We start from the raw sequence: 6,000 nt of genomic DNA, 5'->3' as shown, positions 1-6,000 counted from the left end.
AAACAGTAGCTTTACTCTTCAAAACACCCTATATGCAAAACTATTCACCATCCCTTATGTTAAACAACATCCAAATTAACTACAGCACACAAACAAAATTCCTTGGCCTAATACTAACACCTAACATAGACACCCCATATCAAGCACATCATCACCAAATGCAACCAAGATCTCAACCTAATGCGAAGCATACGAGGTACAAGCTGGGGAGCAGACCAACTCACGCTTCTCACTGTCTATAAAACACTTATACGACCCAAGCTGGAATACGCTGCACCTGCATACGACGCACTGACACAAAAAGACTCCAAGCAGCTAGACTCAATACAATACAAGGCACTAACAATCTCACTAGGCACAGACTGCACTTACGTCTCTCGAGAAATAGCCCTTCCCCTTAAACGCCAACAAATTACACTCAACTATTGGGCTAACGCATGCACAAACCCATTACTTAACAATCTCATAACCACAACTGAAAATCTACCACCAAGACAGAAAGTCAAGCTGATTAAAAAAAGACGAAGACTCCCATACACTATTCGACTAAACAACCTTCTGAAAGCATACAAGCTTAGAAACATAAAACTCACCCCAGTCATACATGACTACACTTAATGCCTCCCACCTCCTCACATGGACACTGCTCTCACAAACGTCACAAAAATATCAACAAACAAAAATCAACAAAAAATACTGGTAATGGATTACATACAACAACACTGGCCAGACTGGACACACATCTACACAGACGGATCACACAACCCGGAAAACCACATAGTAGCATTCGCAATACACACAACACAACCAGACATAACTACAACATCAGCACGCATCCCAAACAATCTTTCTATATATACCGCAGAAAAAACGGCAATATATCTAGCCTTCAAAATGGCAGAAACAACTAATCACAACAAACTCCTAATCATCACAGACTCGCTCAGTGCAATACAATCTATTAGAAATAGAAATTACACAAACAGACCAAACCTACTACATCGAATACTGCACTCAACCAGCACACTAACAAATCAAAATAAACAAATCAACATAGCATGGGTACAAAACGAATGTCGATTTCCGAAAGTGATCTGGATTTTTATAGCCAGACAGTGCATGCTCTTTGCTGCACAATTTCAACTGGAAGGTGATTTCTGTTGCGTTGTGGCTATGATTTTTTAATCCTTGTAAGAAATCTCATCAAAATCAACATTTTCGGGTAAAGTCGATTTTTGACTTGTACAGTTGTGTAAAATCATGTTATCAAACTTTTGTTACATATTTAGATTGTTTGAACACAACAGGTAATTAATAGATTTAAAAAAAAAGATAAAATGCCTATGCGTTACTTTTTGGGGATACTATAGCTTCCCCAAAGGCACGACGTCAGAGTAATTCCCCTATAGTTTCCTGTATTTTCCTTTTTACCTTTATAAATGGGTATGACCATATCAAGTCTATGGTCAAAGGGCTCATAGCGAAATATAATCATTTTGTTAAACAGGTCACCAACGTGCGAAGAGGGACACTGCCCCCAGAGGATAATGTGCTCATTTGTAATGTTATTGGCTTTCAGCAACCCATACTGGGCTCGCTGACTTGGTTGACATGTGTCATCGTACCCTAAATGCCTAGATCGATGCTCATGCTGTTGATCACTGGATTTCCTGGTCCAGACTCGATTATTTCCATTCCGCACAACAACAACACTTCGTAAAACGGGCTATAGATCGCCTGCAACTGAAGGTAGATCACCATGCTAGGGACCATGGGGACTTACAGTACTTTGGCTACCTGCGTGGACCCTAGCTGGATGTATACCATCCCTTCAGCCACTGACGATGGTCCTGAGATTTAGCCATTGCATAAAACAACAAATATTATATACAGTTAAAAGTTTGGCAGATTGAAATTTACTTCGAAAGTTGCGACTTGCAGTAACAACACAAATCGACTTAAGCGGAAAACGGATGTAGCCTATAATTCACTTCTTCAAAAGCTTGACTGACTGACTGAGTTTGTTTTTACGCCGCTTTTAGCAATATTCCAGCAACATCACGACGGGGGACTCCAGAAATGGGCTTCACACATTGTACCCATGTGGGGATTCGAACCCGGGTCTACAGCGTGACGAGCCAACGCTTTAACCACTAGGCTACCCCACCGCCCCTCGAGAGCTTGAACATGATGTCAACATAAACAAGAGGCACGTCACTCTGAGGTGGACACAGATCTAAGCGATTTGATTGGCCGAGAACTTGCGACTTGTAGCAATGAGGACAAATCCTATGTCTTATAACTCAACTGCGACTAGTTGTATGCTATTTCAAATCGTTACGATTTTGGTGTTGCAACTATGTTGCATGCTACAAGTTGTACTACAAATCGCACCTTGAGAACACCTTCACGCTCCATCACCAATTCTGCAGCAATAAGTTTCTTCTGTATTACAATATAGTCAGCATAATAACAACAGTGATGTGTGAAATCACTTAACGCTCAGGCAAAGATCACACTCAAGGGTAAAACCAGACTATTTTTTTAAATATAGTAAAATAAAGTTTTTAGAAACTAAAGACAAACGTTCAGATAAGGTATGAATATGATATAGAACGTCATCTGATAGGAGCAAAACACATTCAAGTAAAATGTGCTTCATTGTTATTTGACTGTTGCATGAAATTTAAAAAAGTACAGCGTCCCCTTGAAATAAAAAAGAATGGTATAATACTGGTAAAGAAACCTGCCATCGAAGGACAGAATAACATCTCTCAGTATATCATAGATTGGTTACAAACTAGTAGAACATTAAAAATATGTCTGACTAATTGGTAACGATACCTTTAAGAAACGGGCAACAGATCGCCAGCCACTGAAGATAGATCACCATACTAGGGATTTGTATTCCAAATGAGTTTATATACCTACTACATGTATATAGTTTACGTTCTTATTATTATATTAGAATAAAAACTATGCAATATCAAACTCTGGAATAATTTCAATTGCTGATATATAATTATATATTTACGACACAACAAGAAGTCATTTTGTTTAGAAGGTAAACCGAATAGGTTCTGAAAAGCAGTAAAAATAGTAAGCATGCATTGGTATTCCCTTGCATTGCCACATGCTCATTGTCTGCACTCCAAAACAACCACGCAGCTGCTCCATTTCAATCGCTTGAGGCGATCGCGCATTTATCAATTGACTTATAGTCACAACAATAACAGTGGGCGTGGTACAGGTAGCACCATAAGGCAAAATGATATGGCATCCAATGGATTGGTGGCAGTAAGACTGCCCATTACTGATCCTAAATAAATATAAGAAAATTTGCACGTTCACATATCAAAGACAAGAAAACAAGCTTTCTGTTGTTGTGTCTTCTGGTATTTGTCACAGTAAATTCACAAAGAAGCACAATTAGCAATGAGATACATCATTCTAGCCCTGGTGGTCTTCATGGTACTGGTTGACCAAACCGACGGCCTAAGTTGCATTCAATGCAATTCTCGGAAATGTGCAAAGCCAAAGGGATGCCGAAGAAGGCACTACGTGAAAGACCTTTGCGGGTGTTGTGATGTATGTGCTACTAAATTCGGACAACCTTGCTCTGGATTGAAACCAAGGTACGTTCTTCACATGATTTTACTGACGTACAGGAAACATTTATCACGTGGAAATATTAATTATCATATTTTAACATTGTTTTTAATGTTACCGGATAATGGTGTGTGTATTGTATTGGAAATTTTCAAGGGGTTCATGTGTGAGTGGGTCAAAGTTTAAAATCTGCAGAATGTCAGCAATATCGTGACTATTAAAGGTATAAATTATCAAAAACAAACCTAGATTGCATAAATCTGTCGACATAGAACAGTACAATAACTAACCTATAACATATTTCTAGTAAAAACGTGTATCCATAATAAGGTGTTACTATGCACAATAATACAATATAAACATGGGCTATATGTCGGCAGCAACTGAAGGTGGATGGCCATATTGGAGACTATGTGCCTCCCAGCTATTTTGGGATGAACTCATTGTAGAATTAACAGTATTAAACCCTTCTTTACACCTGAATCCACGTGGCCAAACCAAAGACAACACAATACAATCAACATAAATATAACCAACAAAACACTTTCCATAATCATACATGATAATTATATAATAATAAAGAAAGAAATCAAAAAAGGTCAGTGCTAAACAAGGTCCATTCTTCTAAAACATTTCTATTGCTGTTGGATAAAAACGGAACTGTACGATTTATACCCTAGTATAAATATAAGCTTCTGTTTATGAATAAATATCTTAAATGTTGTAATGTGAAATTACGTACATTCACGATTTCGTACATTTGAAATCGTACATATACAGCAACATGCAACCAGGGCTTTCATTTACCAAACCATCATACTTTTCTTCCAAACAGGTGCGCAAAGAATATGTGGTGTATCAAGATAGATGGGAATTCCGCCGAGGCCAAGAAAAATTTAGCCTGGCATGATCGATTCACCGGCGTATGTGGAAGAATTAGACTCCCCAGACAGTTTTGACCTGATGTTAAAGTAAGTCCTCAAATCATCTATGTTTCCATTTCTCAAGCTATTTCCAACAATATCAAAGTAATACTATTATTCTTACTTTCCTCAAATGAAACCACAAGCACAGGGAATAATCAATCTCGAATATCCGCCGAAAATATTCCTCCGTAAAAGGCAAAATTGAGGAAACTTAAATGAATTCATCACAAGGGCGATTTCTGCCCAAACATTAGTGCCTGCCACTCAGAATTTGCCTAAAAACGTAAGAGTTTATTTGTTGCTTAACATGCACCACAGAAGTACTGAAACAGTTGGGACCAAGGTTAGAATTAATCTTCAGTAACCCATGCTTGTCGTAAGAGGCGACTAACGGGATCGGGTGGTCAGGCTCACTGACTTGGTTGACACATGTTATCGGTTCCCAGTTGATGGATGACGACGTCATTAGCATTAGCATACAATTCATTGACGCCATTTAGCGTCAGCAAGAAATTGTCGAGACCTCTGACATGAAATTGATTTGGTTTATTGCTAAACATCGCACTCAGCAATATTCAGACTTTTCGGTGGCGATATGTACATAATCTAGTCTGAAGCAATCATTTTAGTGATTGACATGTCCATCGATGTACGCAGTCGGGATATGATGACATGTTTCAACCCAAGTCATCGAGTCTGACCATCCGATCCCGACCGTCGCCTCCTAAGGTAAGCATAATTAAACGTTGTAACATACCTTTTTTTGTATTGTTTCCAGGTTGAATCCAGGCCTTGGACAATATGAAAGGTTCATCGTACGAAGTACACAGCATACTTTGTCATATATACTGAACAAACATATTTAATAAAGTCTTTCTGAACATCAACAAGATTGTGTTTTGTCCATCTTTCTGTTTACTACAGATCCGTGTGTACATACACACATTTTCAAACAAGTTTTGGCGATACATTATTATCGGTGGATGGAGGCAACGTGAAGGGAAGTAACTCTAAGTTTGTTTTCCGATACAAGGAAGTGGGCCCACATTCGAAAATAAAGCAGCTATGTATTACTAAACAAGTATAATCAGGTATTGCTAAGAAAATAAATTCAAAACGTTGTGTATTTCTTGAAATAAACGACTGATGGAAATGTTTTAAGATGAAAACACAATCAAAAGTCAGGGTTGAAACCCCACGAAACTTGTCAGATTCGGACCTCATGAATATTAATGAGACAAGCCCCCGTCGTGTCATTGGAGAAGCTGTGAGCCAGGCGACGTTCTATTGGCCCAAATAATCGACCTTCGTGGGTCAGGTCAAAGGTAAGTCTAATTTGCATACTACTGTTCCCGTAGATTTTTACTACGAAGTTATGACTCGTTTTGAAGTTGAAAATAATGGGAAATGGACGAATTCCGTGAGTGTTGCGTGACGAAATATTGTGAAAAACGTTTATTACAGT

At 38.5% G+C, this 6,000-nt stretch overlaps 1 long non-coding RNA gene across 1 annotated transcript; it reads left to right on the top strand.

Moving 5' to 3' along the window:
- Positions 1-3,363: 3,363 nt before the first annotated feature.
- LOC124258693 lies at positions 3,364-5,422 on the top strand. Its single transcript, XR_006893652.1, has 3 exons — positions 3,364-3,635; positions 4,445-4,580; positions 5,314-5,422. It is a non-coding gene; the product is annotated as an uncharacterized LOC124258693 (long non-coding RNA).
- Positions 5,423-6,000: the final 578 nt, after the last annotated feature.

This window comes from Haliotis rubra, unplaced genomic scaffold, assembly GCF_003918875.1.
Source record: "Haliotis rubra isolate DU_JTF1 unplaced genomic scaffold, ASM391887v1 Scf7, whole genome shotgun sequence".
NCBI lineage: Eukaryota > Metazoa > Mollusca > Gastropoda > Lepetellida > Haliotidae > Haliotis > Haliotis rubra.
This window is presented reverse-complemented; position numbering and strand designations above follow the sequence as displayed.